General features: G+C 43.1%; 1 non-coding gene across 1 annotated transcript; it reads right to left on the bottom strand.

The window, feature by feature from the left end:
* Positions 1-7,604: 7,604 nt before the first annotated feature.
* On the bottom strand, positions 7,605-7,709 carry LOC130482202 (U6 spliceosomal RNA). Its single transcript, XR_008933496.1, has one exon. It is a non-coding gene; the product is annotated as a U6 spliceosomal RNA (small nuclear RNA).
* Between the last annotated feature and the right edge of the window lie 16,261 nt (positions 7,710-23,970).

Raw genomic sequence — 23,970 nt, 5'->3', positions numbered from 1 at the left:
GCCAGCTAGGTGTCCTTGGGCCAGTCACACTCTCTCAGCCCCACCCACCTCACAGGGTGTCTGTTGTGGAGAGGGGAAGGGGAGGTGATTGTAAGCCAGTTTGAGTCTTCCTTAAGTGGTGGAGAAAGTCAGCATATAAAAACCAACTCTTCTTCTAGTTCCTTGCAAATTGTGATGCTTTTTGGCAAGAATAGGCATCTCGTTGTAACCAGCCTATGAACTCCAAATCACTGCTAGTGTGGTGTTTGGGGTGCAAGACATCACTATTCCCCAGTTTTACTGGCCCAATGGAGATCATAATTCTTTGATATTCTGGGCTAGTAGTAGATTGACATAAATTTAAAAAGTATGGTAATTTCCTTTGGGGGGAATTATGGCTGGGCTCTGGAATAAATGCTAGGATGGGGTTGAGCAGGCCTATTCTGAAGTACCGGTAAGTCCCATTTTAGTCAGTGGTGCTTTCTCCCAGGCAAGTATTCTCAGGATTTCAGCCTTAAACTCCCAATAGCCGGAAAGTGGACCTAATCTCTGTTGGTCTTCCAAGAGATGAATCCTCCTGGGTAGAGCCTGATCAGTAACAGATTTGTAATTCTGTGGTCAAAAGTATCCATACTCAAATTGTAAGTTCTGCCTCATTTATAATCTCTTAGATTTCTTTAAAATTTGCAAACATGATTTTTCTGTTTTGGAATGTTTTTTGTTTGTTTTTTTAGTTCTACTAATCTCTGTAAAGATCTTGTTCCTAGGGCTGTAACATTTAGTTGATTCTTAGAGTAATTAAAAACTTTGTGATTAATTCGACAGTGTTGTTTTTTTTTAAAGCCAACTAGTTTTAGCACAAGTATTTCTTCAAAAAGGGGGTGGGATGCATTGTCTTAGAACTGACAAGAATATGTTAGGTTTCTAACAGCCCTGGAGAAAAAGTCCTGATCCTTTTAATAGAGACTTAAGATATAGAAATGGGCAGCTGCCACTTTTCATGGCATGGAGGTAAATAACATTCCATTAAGCTTCTATTAAAGGGATGGGGCATTTTTTCTCCAGGCAGTTGGTAACCCTATTCAAACACAGGACTGCATTATTCTTCCAAGAAGGTATTTGCTATAATATATAGATGCATCATTTAAAGACAAGGGTAGTATACTTTTACTTATATTCAATGCATGAAGATATACTCAAATAATTCACATATGATTCATTGACTAAAATTTATTTAATTGGGAGACACACCTATTATCCCTAAACTTCTACTTGATTAGTTTACCCTTGCTCAAGACCTATTATGTGTTGCTACATCCAAATGTAATGAATGATTCCTGGAAGCACAGAGCTAATAAGGTAGACTTCACTGTGTACGAAAGGCCAACTGGATCAGAAGGTTTGGTATTAGTGGGAATTTCTGCTTAACTCATTTGTATATGGTTCATCAGTATTGCATTCCTTCCTGAGAATCACGGTTGTCTTCTTCCTTGTCTTTTTCCTTGTTGAAATGTTCCTTCCTCCTTGCTTTGCAATCTCATTCAAGCTTAAGGTCAGCAGCACTAAGATGTTTTGCATAAGCTTTCCACTACCCTCCCAAGAAGATCACAACTTGAGCCAGGAAAAAATGTGTACACTTGCTAATCTATAATAATGATCGTTGTGTTGGTTTCCCCCTACAGGTGTCAAAACCAGTTAGTTAGACTGAGCCAGTAAATGCTGGGGATTCCAAGTTTGCTGACAGACAGATGAAGCAAGCATGCCCAAATTGGTTCCTACAGCCATTTATGGCTGATTGTGATAAGACCTGTCTAGGGAAATTTTGGGGAACCTGTCTTGTCCTGTTTGCTAGAGCTACCACCATAGTTTTCCTTAAGGGAAATTCAAGGCAAGTTTGGAAGGTGTTCACTTGAAACCTTGATAGGAAATTTTAAAGAATATTAATAAGATTGGTAAAATTTTCTATGCTTGGCTCTGGCTTGTTCAGTAGGCCTCTCTTCTTTCCTAATTATTCAGGGCAAAGGCAACAAGACATTTTAGAGCCTGTTTGAAGCACCATCACCAAGTTCAGAACAAACCCCTAGCATAGTTTGAAGCACCCTCACCAAGTCATCCCCAGGCACAAACTCTGAAAACTGGTCCTGCAGGTTTGTGGGGTACTTCAGTTTGTACCAGGGGAAAGTTGGCTGTTCAAGATGTAGGCTGGCTAGTGCCAGTGACTCCTGCTTCTCCTCCCCCCTCCTGGCGGCTGTGGGTTTTTTGTTTTAATCCCCCACCCCTTTTGTGAAGGGTTGGGATTTTTCTGCAAACCTAGGAGGTCCCCCAAGTTTGGAGAAAAATCTCCCTTCTCTCAGTGTGCTTTCTCATCTGCAGACTTAAGTATCTGGAGATATGGCGACATTGAGAATTAGATATAGAGATTCCTATATATTTACTGTGCATTCCTGAGTGGGGGGCGAATCCCCTTAGAAGGTGGCATGACCTCGCCGCCAGCGTAAGTGTATCTAATCACGGGACAAGATGCACTTATGCTGGCGGCGAGGGCAGTTCCGTCGGTGCCTGGGTGTCTCGGAGCTGCGCCTCGTCCCTCCGCCAGCGCAGTCTCCCTGTGGTGCAGACTTGTGGTGCTGGTGTTCCTGGGGCGGGCCAGGGGGGGGGCTGCTGTTAGGCAGCACCCTATGCCCTTTCGACCCTGGCTGCCGGCGTCCAGGACAGCGTTGCTGCACCTGCTTTTTAGCAGGTGCAGCCTCACTGTTTTCAATGGGGCTTTTAACCCCCAGTGAAAATGAAAAAGCCTTTTAAAGGCTTTTTTTGTCCTGGCGGGGTGGGGGAAACAGGTTAGGAGGAGGCATGGCTGCACCTCTTCCCTGCCATCCCTGCATGCTGGCAGCTCAGGAATGGGCTGTTAGAATGCAAGTTGTGAAGCTAGACTTGCAATGTTTTGTTTTACTTACACATTTTACTGTTGCTTTAGTTATCAGTGTTCAGAAACAAGGAATATTAAGAAACTAAATTAAGTCTTCTGGCCCTGGTACAAATGTCCCTTCTCTTTCTCACAAAGGCTGCTTGATAAAAATGCCATTCCATGCATGCTGTATCTGCTGCTAATACAAATATAATAACACTCTCTTTATTGGACTCAGTAGAATGAGTTGTATTTCACACAAGAATTAAGCCCATCTGGTTCAGTTTTCAAAATGTGTTGGGCCCAACTGTTGGGTGGGGGCTAGCAATAAGAAAATGTTGCCATCTTATTTTCTAAAACTGCAAAACAGTGGAATAGTGATACCCTTTATTATTTTTTTTGCTTTACTAGCTCCAACACGAGTCTAGTAAAAGATGTAAGACATGAAGCAGAAGACAGTATATAGTGATCTTCCACCAACCAGTTCAGTTTCTCTCTTTTTCTCTTCCTCAGAAATTCTCTAGGACCAATCCTGGTTTTTACACTTGGAGTTTATTTTATTTGCCCATCAGGGTCATTGGAGGGACCTTAGAAGACTGTTGCAACCACTGTGAGAAGCAAAATACAGGATATGGTGATTGGTTTTATTTTTTGCAGAGATGGGCTGTTTTGAATAGCTGTTCGTTAGTCTTCTTACTTGTAAAGGACCTTTAGACTCAGGGCGAGTTCAGCAGATTGGACCCAAATTCCATGGGGGGGGGGATTAAAGGAAAATTTATTTATTTATTAATTAAATTTATAACCCACCTTCCCCAGCGAGCTGGCTCAGGGCGGGTAACATCATTTAAAAAAGAACACCAATATATATCCAAAATAAAACCAACAATAAAATTCTAAAAGCTAACGTGATGGCGCATCAAGACTAAAGAAAACTGTAGGGGCCGCGCAGGTGACAACCCTTCATAATGTGTAGTTCCCATTCAAGAGAAGGAAGGGGAGGGGAGGCCAGTAAGATGGTATAAATAATATGAGCTATTATTAGCAGCTGTCCTCAATTGTAGGCCTGGTGGAAAAGCTCTGTCTTGCAGGCCCTGTGGAAACTTTCAAATCCCGCAGAGCCCCGATGTTACCAGGCAGAGCATTCCACCATGCCGGAGCCAGGGCCCTACCATGTCCTTCTTGTTATTTTTTCTCTGAACATAACAAAATAACCCTTTTTGTTGTGTTTAGCATCTCTCGCTAGCTAAAACTCATGCTAAGCTGTAGCTTTTCTTGCAAAACTCTATGATTCCAAAGGGATTTTTCTTTGACGGTGCCTCTGCCATTCCGATTTAAAGACTGCAGGTAGTGTTATACTCGATCCGTTTTAATGTTGGTTGATGAGAACCATTTGGGTAAGCCGCTGAGAACCGTTTGGGTGGGGTAAAGGGTTTTTACAAAATAAATAGATATATTTGCTTTCAAATGGATTCACGCTCACTCTGTCTTTTATAAGAACGTGTTCCTTCCGCCGTCAACCTTTTTGACTGAGGTTGGCCATGTCCACTGAAGACCTACGGCTTAGATCCCACCTAGAATTTCCACAAAGAGGGGAGCAGATTTTGCCAATTCCCCCCTTCCATGGCAGCCCCAAATGCCCCCAAAATGTTGTTCCTATGTGGAATCTAAGCTTAGGGTTTCAGTCCCGGTCAGCACGTAGCACTTTCAGCATCCAAAACACTTCCTATATATTATCACAGTAATCCTGAGGGAGGCCAGTATTATCACTGATATAAGACATCATGATCTCCTTGCAAGAAGGGAGGGATATGAGTATATCCCCATACTGCAGGTGGAGGACTGATGCCTTTTCCCTTATATCTCCTTAAAGAAAGAGGCTAGAGACTTACTTTATAAAAGTGGAAGCTGAGAATTCAGAGAACCTGATACACAGATCATTGTATCATTATACTGATATTAATTTGTCAATTAAAAAAAATCTGGCTGAAATAGATGACACAGGGAGTGGTGTGGCAGCTGTGAGGAGAGTGGGGCAGGGAAAACATGCCATATGGAAGCCAAGGTGCCGCTGCTCTGTATTTGCTGCTGCAATGTTTCCTTAACATGCTAGTTCTGCCTTGCATACCAAATGCAGAGGATGTTGGGAGCCACACAGTGGCTTATGCTCACCCAACATCGCTTATGTTAATGTGAGATATTGCATAGATCCATGTAATACATATACATGAATAAGTTCAGGGCGTGTAAGTTCATAAAGAGTAATGAGCACCATATTACTCAAGTTTCAGATTTAAGTAAAGCGTGCTCTATTGATGTAAGTGTGGATTGCAGATAGGGTTGCAGACTTCTCTCTTGCAAACACCCCTCTTCCCCAGTTGCATACATGGACGTGGCGAATTTCTCTTTGCTATGCAACTGTGAGGCACTGGAGCTTTTGTACCAAAAGTACCTGGCTATCCTTAATGGTTAGAGAGCCAGTGTGGTGTAGTGGTTGAGAGTGGTGGTTCAATTCCCCACTCCTCCACATGAAGCCTGCTGGGTGGCCTTGGGCCAGTCACAGTTCTCTCAGAACACTCTCACTCCATGCTGAGGCAGGCAGTGGCAAACAACCTCTGAACGTCTCTTGCCTTGAAAACTCTACGGGGTCACCGTAAATCAGCTGTGTCTTGACTGTGCGCGCACACACACACACACACACACATCCTTAATGGTGATCCTAGACTACAAGCAGGGATTTGACAATGGTGGAGATTCCACCGTGGAGTTGAAAAGGTACATGAAAAATGAGTGCAGTGACTCCCAGAGAATATTCCTGAGGCATGAGCTGCTGGAGGAGCCCGTGGCACAGAGTGGTAAGCTGCAGTAATGTGGTCCAAAGCTCTGCTCATGACCTGAGTTTGATCCCGACGAAAGTTGGTTTCAGGTAGCCGGCTCAAGGTACCCAACTTGCTGGGGGTAAAGGGAAGATGACTGGGGAAGGCACTGGCAAACCACCCCGTAAACAAAGTCTGCCTAGAAAATGTCAGGATGTGACATCACCCCATGGGTCAAGAATGACCCAGTGCTTGCTCAGAAGACCTTTACCTTTTACCTTTATGAGCTGCTGGAGGATGAAAAAGACCCTTGTGTTCTTTGAATGTGGCAGATCCACATAAAGGTTTCCAAGATCTGATCCAGTAGGGTGTTGTCTACAAAAGTTGAAACACATTTGTCTGTAAGTTTTATAGTATTTTCTGGGTGTTGGGATGAAGGCGCACTCAGAATGCTAGTTTTGTAGGGAACAGACATTGGGTTGGATCCAGCCAATTTTTTTGCTCAGTCTCCCCCAGTTACGCTCCTTACTCTCCCTGTCATACATGGCTTTCCCCCATGCAGGTCCCCAGCATTTGGGTGGTCAACGGGGATCCTCTCCTACCATTTTCACCAGTGATAAAAAGGTTGGATCCAATCCCTTTTCCTTTTAGGTTGTGCTACCACACTTCCACTGCAACTAGATGTTGTTGGAGAAGCAGCAACCACATTGCTATTAAGCTTTAGATTTAATGTGGCTCTGAGCATCTCATGCACATTATTCAACAAAGACTAGGTTCAGACAGAATGTGAAACCATGGTTTATCTTCACTCTAGTTAGTTTGTGAAACCAGGATCTGGATTGAGGACAGTCATTCGAATCCAGGTTTACCTCAACAAATGCTGATTTCATTACTTTTGCTCTTTTGGCTTCTTCCCTCACAGGCACCCAGCTTGTATCCTAGGCTGTGCAGCAGCAAGGAGAAGAAGAGTTGCTTTTTTATATGCCGACTTTCTCTACCACTTAAGGGAGACTCAAACTGGCTTACAATCACCTTCCCTTCCCCTCCCCACAACAGGCACCCTGTGAGGTAGGTGGGACTGAGAGAGCTCTAACAGAGCTGTAACTTGCCCAAGGTCACCCAGCTGGCTTCGTGTGTAGGAGTGAGGGAAACAACTCCAGTTCACCAAATTAGCCTCTGCCGCTCATGTGGAGGAGTGGGGAATCAAACCCGGTTCAGATCAGAGTCCACCACTCCAAACCACCGCTCTTAACCACTACACCACACTGGCTCTCCAGCAGGACTGGAGAACACAGTATGATTAAAAGCATATGTTCACATTGGTAAATCACATAAAACCACCTTTAAGACCATAGATAGTGGACTGGCCCATATTCAGATAATAATACTAACCACAAGTAGTTTAATTCAGTGTTTCCCTAAGTGGGCTGTACCTATGGGGCACTAAGTGTGGGATTATCTATGGGGCACTAAGGCGGGCACTGGAGGTGGGCCCCCTTGACTGTGTTGGTCGCTTACTTACGATTGACCAGGCTATGGCACCATGCTGGCAAACAGCACTCCAGGTTTCTGCCTTGGAATAGTGCTGAAATCTGGTGGAAACTGTGAATATTTAGTAAATACTCCACCAGAACTCTAGTCAGACTATGTATACTGCATTTTGAGAAACTGTTATCACCATGTGATGTGTGTTTTTGTCTATTTGTCATTTTTCACGTTTTTGCTGTTACTGCTTTGAATTTTATTGTCATTGTCTTCCTTAGTGGGTTGTGCAAACTGCAATTCTGAATCGTGCTTTTTATAGGGTAGGGGGCACTGGGGATGAATTTCTGGAACCAAGGGGGCGGTTACTCAAAAAGGTTTTGGAACCACTGGTTTAATTAAATCAAGATTTTTTGTTATGGCTGAACCAGTGTGGGAGTGTATGCTTTGTAATAGTCAAATGCACAGGGGCTATGCTAATATTCTCTGTATTGTTTCAGTTTTAGTATATGTGCTGCCAAAGCGATCACGCTTTGTAATAGCAAGAGACCTCCAAATCCACTGTTTTGCTCCCCCCCCCCCAAAAAATGTGTACTTCTCTGCTGTTGTACATCAGTGATACTCGTAATTTAAAAGGGGGGAGTATAGAATTTGAGCAAGACTACTTTCTCTTCTTCATAGATTGTCTTTGAGGATACCGGGTTTTGTCTGATGGAAGCATGCTGTCCTCCATTCCCCTCATCACTAAAACTTGCCTCTCTTGTGTGTTGATTTTGTTTCAAAAGCATAAACTTGCTTTGTCCAAGCAGTAAGGAAAGCCACTGAAAAGAGATTCCTCCCATCTTTATTTCTGAGCCAATACCACACAGTCCTGAAGGATAGTAGTGATACTGCGATAATCAAATGCCAAGGGAAGCTGCTGCCATTAATCCCTTAAATAAGCATTTCAGACTACTCTTCATGCTATTTAGAATATAGGTAGCTTAAACCTCACACTTATATCCACTTCCAACCAGCTGAAGAAATAGAAATATATGGTACCATGGAAACCCTCAAAGAATGAAAAGGCAGTGGGTTGAGTCCAGCCAACTTTTTAACTCAATCCCATCCAATTCCTTTCCTTATTGCAATCCCTGTCCCTCCTGGCTTTTTTCCATGCTGGTCTGGTGATCCCCAGCATAACCTTTTTGGGTGGTCAAAGAGGACCCTATTTTCCCTTCTCAGCAGCAGAAAAGCTGGTTGGATCAAACTAATAGTTGCTGCAGCCCTCGAGCTGCTAGCTATATAGTTCACAAGCTGAAGAGAATGGGGTTATTTGGGGAACATGTGACTTGATTATTGCTGCCCAACTTGTAGTGATTAGAAAATGGAGAGTTTGGAAAACGTGTGACTTATTTGCTCTAAGATTGAATGTATCTCAAAAAGGAAATTGTTATGAGGTTATTGGTAAAGGTTCAGAGGACCCAATAAAAAAAGATTCAATATTGAATACAATAACAACATTATTTTATCTCCTGCACTGAACATTAATTTCTCTTACTGACTGCCAGGGCCAGACTTCATGGAGCCCATTATTTGTCACTCCGCTAGTGTCAACAAGCAATAGTGAGGAGGCTAATCTGCCTATTAGTGACAGCTGACTTTGCTTAATAATACTTGAACGGTCCTAGTAGTATCCTTTCAGAGTTGAAGGCCTTGTTCAAACATTAGCTAATTAATCATTACGGCATTTGCCTCAAGTGCTGTTATTGCTGTTCACTATGGAGATAGTCAACAAGCATGAGTATCCTTGTCATAGTGACTAGGGAAACTGAGATGTGGGTGGCCAAATTAGACACAGATTTTTTCCCCTGTCAGAACTGTTGCAAGGCCCATTTCTACAACATTAGAAAGTACACAGGTTTGTTCTGTGGCCCCAAACTGTGTAATAGTCAGACCTGAGTTGTGGATTTTCCTTGGTTCCTGTGGGTGTGATGCCTGATTCAGGTTGGGACTCCAGTGAGCCTAGAGAGGGTACAGTCTTCCCCTATTGTTTTCCAAACCTGAAACGGTCCCACAGGGTATTATTTGGCTTGTTGGAGAAACCCACTGATCCAACCTGCTATTCTGTAATGTGCCAATTTGGGTGATGTCTCTAAAGAGTGCTGCTGTTTCTTACAATGCATTGCCATCTGGTTGTTTGCTCTTTCCAGTGGCAATGATTTCCAGTGCAAGTATGTTCAAAAATCACACAAGGTTGGAAGAGACCACAAGGGCCATCGAGTCCAACCCCCTGCCATGCAGGATCCCACAATCAAAGTGCTCCCGACAGATGGCCATCCAACCTCTGCTTAAAAACCTTCAAAGATGGGGACTCCACCACCCTCTGAGGCAGCGCATTCCACCGTCGGACACCCTCACCGTCAGAAAGTTCTTCCTAATGTTTAGGTGGAATTGCTTTTCTCTTAGTTTAAATCCATTACTCCGTGTCCTTGTCTCTGAAGCAACAGAGAACAAGCTTGTTACCTCATTAACATGGCATCCCTTCAAATATTTAAACATGGCTGTCATGTCACCCCTCAGCCTTCTCTTCTCCAGACTAAACAAACCCAGCTCCTTAAGTCTCTCCTCATAGGTCATGGATTCCAGACCTTTGACCATTCTGGTCATCTTCCTCTGGACACGCTCCAACTTGTCAACATCCTTTTAAAATTGTGGAGCCCAAAACTGGACACAGTATTCCAAGTGAGGTCTGACCAATGCAGAATACAGTGGTAGTATTACTTCCCTTGATCTAGACACAATACTCCTGTTGATGGAGCCCAGAATTGCATTGGCCTTCTTAGCCGCCATATCACACTGTTGACTCATATTCAGTTTGTGGTCCACTAAGACTCCCAGATCTCTTTCACATGTACTGTGGTCAAGCCAACTATCTTCCATCTTGTACCTGTACCTTATGTTATTTCTTCCTTACACTTCTCCTTACTGAAATCCATTTTATTGCTTATGGTCCCGCTCTCCAGTCTATCAAGGTCATTTTGAACTCTGACTCTGTCCTCTGTGGTATTAACTACGCCTCCTAACTTGGTGTAATCTGCAAATTTGATTAGCATGTCCTCTATTCCATCATCCAAGTCATTTATAAAAATATTATATAGTTCTGGTCCCAGGACAGACCCCTGTGGCACCCCTCTGGTCACTCCTCTCCAGGATGAAGTTGTGCCGTTAATGAGCAGCCTTTGGGTTCGGTTGGTCAACCAATTACCAATCCACCTAACAGTAGCAGTGTCCAGCCCACATTTTATTTACTTTGTTTCAAGAAGATCATGGGGGACTTTATCAAAGGCTTTACTGAAATCAAGGTACACTACATCTACAGCATTCCCTTCATCTACCATACTTGTCACTCTATCATAAAAAGATATGAGTTTAGTTTGGCATGACCTGTTTTTGAGAAACCCATGTTGACTGTCAGTGATCACGCCATTTCTTTCTAAGTGCTTACAGACCATCTGTTTAATAATCTGCTCTAGTATCTTACCTGGTATTGATGTAAAGCTGACTGGGCGATAATTGTTTGGGATTTCTTTTTCCCCTTTTTAAAGATGGGGACCACATTTGCCCTCCTCCAGTCTGCTGGGATTTCTCCTGTTCTCCAGGAATTCTCAAAGATTATTGCCAGTGTTTCTGAGATCACTTCGGCCAGTTCTTTTAACACACTCGGATGCAGTTCATCCGGCCCCGGAGACTTAAATTCATTAAGAGTAGCCAGGTATTCCCATACCATCCCAGTGTCTATACTATGCTGTAATTCCCCTACTGCTTCCTCTGTTCCATGATTCCCAGGTTGAGTACTATTTCCCTTTTGGGAGAAGATTGAGACAAAGAAGGTGTTAAGTAATTCTGCCTTTTCTGCCTCTCCTGTAATTAATTCACTGTCATCTCCACGCAATGACCCCATCGTTACCTTGATCTTCCTTTTGCTATGGACATAACCAAAAAAACCTTTTTTGTTGTTTTTAACTTCCCTGGTAAGTTGGAGCTCTTTCTGCGCTTTAGCCTTCCTGACTTTCTCCCTGCATATACTGGCTACTTGTTTGTATTCCTCTTTGTTGATTTCCTCCTTTTCCCATTAAATGTACATGCCCATTTTATATCCTATCTCAACCAAAAGTTCAATAGACATCTACCCTGGTTTCTTCAAACCTCTACTATTTTTTCTCCTCATTGGAACCGATTGAAATTGCGCCTTCAATGTTTCACTTTTAAGAAATTCCATCCTTCATGCACTCCCTTCTCTTTCAGTATTCTTCCTCACGGGATCACCCACAGTAGTTCCCTAAATTTATTGAAATCAGCTTTCTTAAAGTCTAGAATACATGTCTTACTACTCCTTGCTTCTCCTTTCTGCTGTATAACAAACTCCAGGAGAATATGGTCACTCCCACCTAAGGATCCCACTCCTTCCACCCCATAAACCAGGTCATCATTATTGGTTAAGATGACCTGGGTGGAAGGAGTGGGATTCTTGCAGATGTTGCAGACACTAATTTGGGATGTTGCAGACACTAATTTGTATTGTATGCTGTCTTGAGCCACGGGGATAGATATTGCTTTAATAAGTAAATACATAAACATAAATTTGATATAGGATCTAGTTGGTATATACCCTCACAGTAGCTACAACATCTTGCCTACACAGGGGATACTAGCACTAGCCATCCCTGAAACCAACTATGCCATCCTCCTTGCTACTGACAGTCTATTCAGGGATACCAGAAAAATGGAGAAGAAACTTGCCTCCTTCCAGGCTCTACTCACACTCTAACTTCCAGCTTGGTGGGACACCACCCTTTTTAAACGGAGTTTTTGCTGACTTGTATGCAGACGAGGCAGTCATCCAACTATAGCAGGAAGCCCAGTGAGTTTCCAGAACCCATGAAACACTGCCAGGAATTATGAGATGGTATCTCAACATACAAAGGGACTTTTGGTCCTAGTTGCAAAAGGGAGATAGTGAAGAATTATGGAGTTTTAAAAGATGTTTTTGTGTAATTCAGTACCCACAACTGACACTTTTAATTCTTTTGCTCTTTCTCTTTGACTTTCTGTTATGTCCCCTCCCTCCAAGCCCTGAAGTTTTCATCTCTCCTGATGGGGCTACATAATCTCCAAAATTCACAGATGAAAATGGGGAAATTCTAATGGATATGGGGGGAAACCCAAATTCTTACACCAAGGATCATTATCAGCACACTCTTATACCTACATATTTGATTACTTGCATAAGTGCCATCAAGCTGCAACCAACTTTTGACTACTCCAGCAAGGGACTTTCAAAGCAAGTGAGAAGCAGAGGTGGTTTGCTGTTGTCTTCCTCTGCAGACTCTTCCTTGGTCAACTCTCATCCAAGCACTGACCCTGCTTAGCTTCCGAGATCTGACAAGATCAGGCTATTCCATGCTGCCGTCCCTCCCACACAAGTGATTACACATTGCTTTTCTCTACCTGCTATATGTTGTGCTCATGATATCTGCAATAGTGTGTCCTCTGCTTCTGAATCAGGGTGTGTTAGTAAGCTGACTAAACCTAGTAAAGTTTAAGAGAATGGTTAATCTCAAAATAGATCTTGCTGTACTTGCAGAATAGTTGTGACCCAAAAATACTCAATAGCAGTTGGCTATGTGGTGAAGGAGGGAAGTGGTGCAGTGGCCTTTTGTATGGCCTTTTGTATAGTTGTGCACCCATATCATATTTTATTCCCCCCCCCCAAAAAAAAAGCATTCCAGTAGAGATTTAATTTCTTGAGTACTTAGGCAACAGGTTGAAACCTGAAGAAATGGAGAGCCTGTAACTATGTAGGTTCTTAGGAAGGACATGTTCCTGTTCCAAATGGCTATGCTGTACCAGCAACCCCCTTGGTGGCCTCCCAACCTAATACTCAGGGCGAAGACCAAAATGAAGTACCCACGACTCTGCCGACAGCAGAAGAGGTGGACTCTAGGGCTTCTAATAATATCTTAAAGGAGCTTTCTCTCCTGACAACCAAAACAGTGAATAGCATTTTTGAAACTTTGAATCTTGTGTGCTCAAAGATAGACCACCTAAATCAACAGGTGTCCAAGCATATTAATAAGAGCCAGGTACAGGCTGGGTATTCAGAATATATTATTCCAGGGCAGACTTCTAATCTATTTCAGCATGATACTACAAGAAGCCGAGTGGGTTCTAAACTCCTCCATTCCAATGTAGAAGGAGATTCTTATCAGCTTGTTCTCCAGCCACACAAGGTCTGTCTGAATATCTGCCATTTTAATGATATATCCCAGACTGGAAAACTAAGTTTCTTGCTACCCAGCATTTGAGATCCCTTTTTCGAAATAGATCCAATACTATAGACTTGAAGTTAGTTGAGCCTCTTAACTTCTCATGATAGTCCTGTAAGGTGTTATTAACCTTCAACAGTTCCATCATTCCCTCACTACTTCTGCAGAAGAAACATTATCTAAGCTCCAAAGGCATCTTTCCAACACGGGTTTTTCCCAATATTGTTCAATCCTCAGTCTTTTCAAAGACCGAGTATTCACCCAAATCTATGGCTCTGGACAAATCTACCAGGGAGACGCCTTATAACACTACCCAACAGCACTTAACTAGATGGACTGATGCTATTAGTTTTAGTAAAAGCAACAAAGACCAACTCCATCTTGAGAACAGCATTGAGGAGAATTTGTTTAGCTCTTTCACAGATTTACCTGCCTCAGAGCAGACAAAGATGACAGGCTAGAGCAGTTGCAAGACAGACTTCTGGAAACAAGGGAGGTCACCTCAGCGTTTCTGGTCCAGACCCCTCCCCCCACTGCAGTCAACACAGAAGTAGACCTATCTCAATCTACTCCTTCTTTACTGCCTCCCATCTCTACTAACCTTGTGATGGTCTCCTCTTTAGATAACTCACTGCTCTCAGGCAATGATTTCAATCATGCTAGCCAGTTCCCTAAAGATGGGGGGAACATAAATAAGTCATCAGAGCGACCTCCAGAGAGTATGGAATTGGAAACTCATGAACTCCCTCCTTGGAATTTATCTGATAATCCAACTACATTCAAACAAGTGGCTATATCCAACAATGCATCAAAGGAGGGCAATCTTAATAAGATGCTAAGCGCAGAATGTAATTCCCCAGACAGGGGAAAGCTACCGCACTTAGAGGAAATAGTCGAGGAGAGCGACGATGTGGATATGGAAATGGTCTCAAAATGGGTACAAGAAGTTAATAATTGATTTCCTCCGGTGTCAGTGCCAACACCTCAGTGGAGCCTTAATCTGGTCCTTTTGCAGCGCATGTCAAAACCTTTTGAGCCAATGGCCTCCTGTGAGTTAGCATTACTTTCTTACAAAACAGCATTTCTAGTAGTAGTCACCTCTGCTCGCAGAGTGAGTATCTCTCAGATTTGATCCCCCTTTTACCAAGTTTTATACCAATAGAGTAGTTGTTAGGCCTAGTTTGGCTTTTCTACCTAAAGTTGTCTCAAAGTTTCACCTTTCCCAAGACATAGTCCTTCCTTCTTTCTTCCCTGAACCGCAATCACTCTCAGATAGACAGTTGCACACATTGGACTTGCGTAGAGCACAGTTATTTTGTTTGAACAGAGTACAGGACTTTAGCGTGGATGATAATCTTTTTATTTATTTTCAAGGACAAAATAAGGGAAAGGTGGTTTCATCCCAAACCCTTTGTAAGTGGGTGATGTCAGTGATCAGGCTGGCTTATAAGTAGGCAGGAGTTGATTGTCCGATTCAGGTCCACACATACTCCACCAGAGCACAAGCCTTCTCGGCTGCCTTCACATCTAACCTCAACATACAGGATGTCTGCAGGGCAGCTATGTGACCCACACCTAAAACCTTCATACGCCCCTATGCTATGGATGTGGACTCCAGAGCTGAGGTGTCTATGGGGAGAGCAGTATTGAATTCGTTATTTCGAGGAACAACCCATACCCTCCTCCACAGTAAGTAGCTTGCTATTCTTCACAGAAGCCACAAAAACAGTGTTGCACTTACCTATAACTGTTGTTCATTGAGTGGTCTTCTGTGAAGGCACATCATCATCATCATTTATTTATTACGGTCAAAGACCAGTTTATACAAAAAGAGATATCATAATAATTAAAACAGAATGTCTGATATTTGGTAAAATAGTCTATTTAACATAAAAATCATTTTAGCAGCTTCTTCTGCCTTATTGCACATGCCCTAGCACAGAATCTCGCAACCTGATAGGTAATATCTTTAACAGAATCTTCTAATAATAGAGTGGTATAGCGAACTCTGTCTCTATCTGGGAAGCTAGACAAAATTGGATCAATGAGCATTTTGCGTATGTCTTGATAAAATGGGCAGTGTAATAGCACATGTTCAACAGTTTCCACCATTCCAGATTGGCATGGACAGAGGCGGAATTCGTAAGGGAGGCCGGCATACCTCCCGTCAAGAAGAGCAGATGGAAGGGCATTAAAACGTGCTGAGGTGAAGGCTCTCTGTTGTTTAGGGTGTTCTAAGGTATTGAGATAATTTGGAGGGGCCAAAAATTTTTTACGGTTCTCCACTACTGGGACCGAGTAAGCCCTTGATCTGTCATCTTGAAGGGCAATGTCCCAAAGCCTCTGTTTGACTATTGCTTTTGCTCCTTGATAGCCAAGATTTAGAAGAGTTGTACTTGATAAACCTAAATGTTGGAGTTTATCCTCGATTAGATTAATCCATCTTGAGGAGAAATTATCTGCAAAGATTAGGGGAGTTAAACCAGATGAGGACAATTTAATCTTTAACCAATAAGAAATGGCATGGTACCAGGCTCGTGTTTCTAATGGTATCATCCCGGCTTCCAGTCTAATCAGTGCATTTGAAATACATTGAGGGACACCGAATAAGGATCTGAGAAATTTTGACTGGACTACTTCTAATTTGTGAAAACTGTTATAGAGGCATATCTGCGACCCAAACATGAGTTGAGGGATCACTTTCCCCTGGAAGACTTTCATGGCAGAAGGTATATGGGCACCCCCTTTAGTAAGGGAGAATCTCAAAGTTGCCATGGCAGTCCTCTGGGATGTCTCAGACACTTGGGACAGCTGAGCTGACCATGAGCCAGAGGCTTGAAATGTTATGCCACGGTATCTAAACATCTTGACTTGGTCGATCTCATGGCCGTCTATCTGCCACTTATGTTTTCTGGTCTTGTGAGAGAAGACCATGATTTTGGTCTTAGTAAAATTAATTAATAAGTGCTCCTCTTTGCAGTAAAACGCCAAAGCTCTAAGGGCTCTTCTAAGTCCTACCTCTGTATGCGCTAAAATTACTGTGTCATCCGCATACAAGAGTGTGGAGATTGGTCTGTTTGCCATGATGGGTGGGTGGAAATTAGGGTTAGATAGGCATCGTACCATAGAGTTTACATAAAAGTTAAAGAGCAGTGGAGCTAAAATACATCCTTGCTTCACTCCTCTTTTAACTGGTATCTTGTGTGATAAATGGCCATGGATGTTACATCTCACTGCCAAATGATTATTTTCATGAAGTGTGCGTATGAGGACAAGCAGTCTCCGATCTATAGTAGAAGATTCTAATTTTTTCCAGAGTCTGTTACGCGAGATGCTATCGAATGCCATCTTGTAATCAACGAAGGCTGCATAAAGGCCCCCCCAGGGCACACATCCCTCCCTACTTTTCCCGCTGTGGACTGACATTGCATCTATCTGTGGTCTCCCAGGCTACTGTTAGAGGCAAGTGCAACACTGTTTATCCTGAGGCACATGAAGCCTCCTTGCCAAACAAGGCATGCCCTCACACAGAGGATCCTTCTTGATATATTTTGCAATTATAAGGGTGACTCGTTCCCAGTTTTATTTAGCAAGAGCTGTTATTTTGTTCTAATGGTGTTTTCCTGTGTGTGGTTTTCAGATGGGCAAGCAACGTCTTATTCTATTACCCTTTCTATTGCCACTGTTGTATTTAGAGTTGCCAATCTTTATGTGGGGCCTGGAGTCATTCTGGAATTACAGATTATCTCCAGACTACAGAAATCAGCTCCCCAAACTCTGCCCTCCCCAAGTACTGCCCCAAGGGATTTCCAAAGGTTGAGTTGGCAACCCTATCACAACCCACCATTCTTTCACGTAGACTATGTGCACCCAACTGTATGCAAAGTCGCCTAAATGCTCTGCTGTGGAACAGACCATTGCTTCTTGGGAGGGCAGGTGAAAAACAGAAAGGGAGAATAGGCAAAAAGCTTGGGAAGGATGACACCAACAACTGAGTTGCAGGAACAGCACACAAAATCTGTGACACCTCTGTGCTTAAATAGGAACCATTTATTTATAAAAAACTATCTGGAAGATATAGAGCAAAACTTAGACACTGTAATCACACAACAAGCCTGCTCTTTGAGCCTAGTTCCTGCTTAGTCCTTAAGCCAATTGTAACAACAGCTTCTGCCTGAAAGTGATGTGTATATTGATGAGCTGCAATGCTGCAAAACTGCTGTAAAGCTGCTTGAAAGCTGTAGGGCTGAAAATGAATCTTTTGCTGTAAAGCATGTTACTGTAAAATGAAGGAACTCCCAATAACTTTGAAAACATATGGACAAAATACCAAAGATGGATATTTAAAAGAGGGAGAAGACTGCCCCATCCCCCCCCTTCAAAGAACTAATGGGAGGGATGGGTTTTGGCTGCCGGTGGCAGGAACAGAGAGCTAGTCTCCATTTACCCTTGGGCCTGACATAGGAATAGGGTTGCCAGCTCTGGGTTGGGAAATACCTGGAGTTTTTGGGGGTGGAGCCTGAGAAGGGTGGGGTTTGGAGAGGGGAGGGACTTCAATGCCATAGAGTCCAATTGCCAAAGTGTCCATTTTCTCCAGGGGAATTGACCTCTGTCGCCTGGAGATCAGTTGTAATAGCAGGCGATCTCCAGCCACCACATGGAAGTTGGCAACCCTATGTAGGAAGAGAGGCTGGCCCAAGGGAATGGGGCATATAGGGTCAGGTGGTTCCTCCACCTTTGGAAGTGAGCAGAGGAGACACGCATCATTGATGGGAGCGAAGATCCTCAGAGCATGTTACTGTAAAATGCTGGAACCCCCAACATCTTCAAAAACATATAGCATAGCATCATAAGAGTTGGAAGGGACCACCAGGGTCATCTAGTCCAACCCCCTGCATAATGCAGGAAATTCACAACCGTCTCCACCCCACACCCCAGTAACCCCTACTCCATGCCCAGAAGATGGCCAAGATGCCCTCCCTTGCATCATCTGCTTAAGGTCATAGAATCAGCATTGCTGACAGATGGCCATCTAACCTCATTTTAAAAACCTCCAGGGAAGGAGAGCTTACCACCTCCCGAGGAAGCCTCTTCCACTGAGGAACAGCTCTAACTGTTGGGGTCTGGAGACCAAGTCCTATGAGGAAACGTTGAAGGAGCTGGGTATGTTTAGCCTGAAGAGAAGACTGAGAGGAACCACTCTAACTGTTGAACAATTCTTCCTAATGTCTAGGTGGAAACTCTTTTGATTTAATTTCAACCCGTTAGTTCTGGACTGACCTTCTGGGGCAACAGAAAACAACTTGGCAGCATCCTCTATATGACAGCCCTTCAAGTACTTGAAGATGGTTGTCATATCCCCTCTCAGTCTTCTCCTCTTCAGGCCAAACATACCCAGCTCCTTCAACCTTTCCTCATAGGACTTGGTCTCCAGACACCTCACCATCTTTGTTGCCCTCCTCTGAAATTGTTCCAGTTTGTCTATACCCTTCTTAAATTGTGGTGCCCAGAACTGAACACAATACTCTAGGTGAGGTCTAACCAGAGCAGAGTAAAGCAATACCATCACTTTGCGTGTTTTGGACACTATACTATATGGACAAAAGATATTTAAAAGAGGGAGGAAAGTCTCTGGTAAATTGGAACAATTTCAGTTTGCAGGTTGGAAGCAGCATTTTTTTTCTTTTTGCTTAATCTCACCTAATTCCCCTTCAACCCCTTTGCACATGTTTCCCCCCCCCCATTCATCCCCCACACACACTCACACACTACAGTCTAGTCAAAGGGGATTCCCTTCTCTCTTTTCCACCATTGGAAAAGATGGTGTCCAATCCTGTATGTAGCTATATTAGCCCAGAACACAAGCTATTTTCAGCCAGGCCATGCTCTTATTTACTTACTTGTTTGCTTTAAACCAGGGGTGGGGAACCATTTTTCTGTCAAGGACCTTTTGGATATTTATAACATCATTCGCGGGCCATACAAAATTATCAACTTAAAAATTAGCCGACCAAGCCCCAAGCAGCTGCTCCAGATGACCCCCCGCCCCGGTGCGGGCAAGCAGGCAGGCATTCTACAGCTGGCTCCTGCTACCTCTGCCTGCAGGGATGAAATGAGGACACACTGGCTAAGAACTGCCCCCCCCCGTGCATTCTGACCTTGCCCCCTTTAACCCCTCCATTGTCGCCACTTCCGCCCCCAGAGGGATATACAGAGGGAATATGTTTCTTCATGGCCCGGGTGTGAAAGGGTTGACACAGTTTCTTGGGTGGTCCTAGCAGCTCCATAGCGAACAACTCTTCTGCAAGGGGAAAAAAATTCACATTGCCTTGAATAGAGGCTATTCCTGTTAGAGGGAGGGAGCGAATCGCCAGTCTTAGATCCTTCTGAGCTAGAGATCTGCCAGGACCCACGAAGGGCCAGACCAAATGATTTCGCAGGCCTTAAGCAGCCCCCGGACCTGACATTCCCCACCCCTGCTTTAAACCCTGATTTTTTCCCACTTAGACAATTTTTAAAAATTAGATGCTCTTGATCTGATTTTTTCTTGATCTGACATAAGTCATTACAGCTCCATTAGCTGTTGTTTTGCTTCACCCTTTACAATTGCAGCTTTCTTTTGAGGATCATCTGTTTATAGTGGATGTCTAAAAACACATGTAAACTGTTTATTGGATTTACCTGTTTATTGACAAGTTTACAGCAGCAATTATTCCCTAGAAGCCCTTTATTTTCTCCCCTCCAAACATGTATGGTCCTGATTTACATTATGTGACTAGACAATGACTTAAGAGCAAATTATATAAAGGTTATTGTGCATCTGAAGTTTTTATGTGACTCATATAACCCAGCTTGTTTGCATTGAGTTAGTGGGCTGAGGTGTCTGGGTGAAAGCCACACACTACGGAGACTGAACAAGGGTTGCAGGCATTGAAATTCCTGGCCAGAACATGATGAAGGACTATAAAGTACTACTTATTTGTGAATAGGGTGAACAGCTATGTGGACATCCCATGAACACATGAAGCTGCCTTAATCCTGAATTAGAACATTTGTCTTTCAAGGTCTCTATTGTCTATTCTGACTGTCAGCAGCTCTCCAGGGTCTCAAGTAGAAGTCTTTCTCATCACCTACTACCTAATTCTTTTAACTGGAGCTGTCAGTGAATTAACCTGGGATCTTCGGCATGCAAACCATTGGTCTGTCAAGGTCTGTGTTCTCTGTTCTGATTGGCAGCAGCTCTTCAGGGTCTCAATTAGAGGGCTTTCACATCATTTCCTACCTGGTCTTGTTAACTGGAAGTGCTTGGGGTTTAAATCTGGGACCTTCTACATGCAAAGCAGATGCCGTACTACTGAGCTCCAGGCCCTCCCTGACAGATGTCCAGAGCTGAACAGCAGCCTTGTACCAGGAGGTCTAATTGTAGGTTTACATGCAAACCACTACTCAATAGCATACCTCTCTTACAGTTCCAGGCACGACAGATGAATGTTCATACTTTTTAATGGCATATTTTCCACCAAGGAGCCTCATTGGTTTGAATGTCAAAGACTGTAATGAAGGTTACTTGGCGGGGGGATTAGCCCTATCCTATGAATCTTTACACAATCCAACTAAAGGCAGAGCTCCATGCCAAAAATGTATTCCTAGGCCTGTGTTTGCCAAAACCAAAGGGTATTTATGGCATGATGGGAGCACTTGCAGGGAAGACTCCGGTAGAAAGAGACAGGAAACTTCATCTCTCTTGACCCTGCCAATTTTTTCCAGCAAAACTTTCCTCACCCAGGTTGCTTTTCTCTGATGTGGGGTTACTCCCAGTTTCAGAATCAAGCTGGAGAAAAAAATCAGTTAAAATCAGCTGAGCGAGGAAATATACAGGTAAGAAAAGCATTTTTCCCTCCTCCCTGCTAATACTCCATTGCAAATTCCTCCATTACAATAAGGAGGAAAGCATTGATTTGAGAAGCTGTTATCATAGTTTTGCTCTAAGTTCCATGTGACCTACTGCCAAGTAAGTGTACTTAAGAGTGCAGTTCAATCTGCCTCTTCAGTTATGGCACTGAACTTTAAGATCCTTCCCAAATACCCTCTTCATTGTTCCTGGACACCAGTCCAGAAAAATCTGGTTGGCCTTGAAATCTCAGAATTAAATGGGACAAATTAACATATATGGACATATGAAGGTGCGTTAAACTGAGTGAAACCATCTATCTGACTGGCTCAGTAGTGTCCACTATGACTAGTAGTAGATCTCAAATTTTTAAAAGGATCAGCTTTCAGAAACCTGTAGAGGAATGTTTGGATCTTCCTGGACATACTGTTACAGATTAAAAGTCACTGTTCTCCTGTAACAAAACTTCAAAGGAAGAATACAAGAGGAAAGTGCTGAAATAAAACTCTCCAAGAGATTAAATACTGTCACTCCCCAGGCTTAAATAGAGACTTAGATTTTCTTGCTCACTATAACTGCGAATAGCTCAACAGGATTCACTAGTTAGAAATGTTAATTGGTTCTTTTTATCATGTTGTTATCATATTATCATGTTGTATCATACTGTAACTATTTACAAATGTTAATTTTTGTTATGCTTCAGACTGCATCTTCCTTTATTAGATGTTGTCTATCGCACATCATTAGATGTTGTCTATCCTGTTCTGCCCATCCTCTGTCTGTCTGTATCTGCATGCCATGACAGGCTGGAACCTTTGACCTCTCTCATAATTCATTATGTATAACAACTGCATTTATTCCAGTCCCTTACTCAGGGACTCACACCTAATGATTTACAACAGGGTTTACAACATGTCTTCCTGTTACAACTCCTCCCACCTTCTGTGATTTTGGTTTTAAAAATTGCAAAAATATTTGTAAAAATATTTTTTTCACACCATATGCATCTGATTAAGTGAGGTCTGATGCATAAAAGCCTATGTTGGAATAAACTTTATTAATCTTTAAGGTGTCACTGGACTTCTGCAAGGGGAGGGACCATGGCTCTGTGGTAGAGCCTCTGCTTGGCATGCAGAAGGTCCCAGGTTCAATCCCTGGCATCTCCAGTTAAAGAGACTAGGTGAGTAGGTGATGTGAAAGCCTGAGACCCTGGAGAGCTGCTGCCAGTCTAAGTAGACAATACTGACTTCGATGGACCAAGGGTCTGATTCAGTATAAGGCAGCTTCATGTGTTCGAGCATGTGTTCTGTCTGAACTGATAATTGTGTGGCAACGTAAGTACCTAACCTCAGATCATTGTTTTGGGAATAAATGTTGCCCCAAGTAATACAGAAGTTGTTCCTCCCCAAAGTAAGGGATGCTGTGTTAATATGAAGGTGATCATATGGTATGATTTCCAGACATATGGTTTTGTAACTTTCCAAGCTTACGAATCTATGATAGCATGTTGATGTTTCTTTTGGAGAAATAACAAGAGGGCTTTGCTTGATTGTCTTTTACTGTTATTATTTAACATTTTTAATGTACATCACTATTATTCATTTTTTAATGTACATCACTATTATCCCTGTATCCTGAGGGTAGAGTTTAAGAGATACCAATTTGCAGAAGGCCTCCACTGAGTTCATGCCGGAGACAAGATTTGAACCCAAACTTCCAAGTGTACAAAAAAGAATGTCAGTGCTCCAAGACATTCATAGCCAAAAACAAAACACATTAGATCTGAAATAACCACAGAATTGGCCATGTTTTGTTGTGTGGTTTTCAATGCTGGCTTGCAAGCAAACTAGAGTATGCACCAATCATTGGTTGCTTGGGTCAAATAATTTGGCAAACTATGGCTCTCTCCCAGGAAATATGGGAGAGAATCAGAGCATGCAAGGGGAAGGGAGGAAGAACTGCACAAGCATACAACCCAAGGCCAAACCATGATAAGAATATAAGAACATAAGAAAAGCCCTGTTGGATCAGACCAAGGCCCATCAAGTCCAGCAGTCTTCAAGGCAGCCAAACAGGGGAAGCACAGAAGATTGGCTTCTCTCACAGCCAATCACAAAGCAATGTGTAAAGAGGCAGGGATTCAAGTGCTTCCTGCTACCTTGGAGCTCTTTCTGAGCAAAAGAAAGGCTTTTTTTAAAACAAAGCTTGGATTTCTCTCCCCCCCCCACTTTCAGATTGCTCCATTTTTTTGTTTTTTGTTCTTAAATGCTTTTTTATGCGGCAGTTGGGTCTGGGGGGGAAGGAAGTCTTCTTTCATGGTGAGTTGTGAAGTCAGCCAATTACAGAGCAGCATTTAAAGGAGTGGGACTTGATTTGAACTTGGGAGACTGCTTTTCTGTATTCATGCCTCCATTAGCACACAGTTTCATTCCTGATCATTCCAGCCAATGCATACAGTTTCCCCCAACCCGGGTTACTTTGATCCTGGCTGAAACGGGGAATAAAGGAGGTCAACGTGACCATGCATAAATGACCTTTAAGTATTTGCAGGTCTGTCACTTAGAGGAGGGCAGGGAGCTGTTCCTGTTGGCA

Source organism: Euleptes europaea, chromosome 8 (genome assembly GCF_029931775.1).
Source record: "Euleptes europaea isolate rEulEur1 chromosome 8, rEulEur1.hap1, whole genome shotgun sequence".
NCBI classification, from domain to species: Eukaryota; Metazoa; Chordata; class Lepidosauria; order Squamata; family Sphaerodactylidae; genus Euleptes; species Euleptes europaea.
This window is presented reverse-complemented; position numbering and strand designations above follow the sequence as displayed.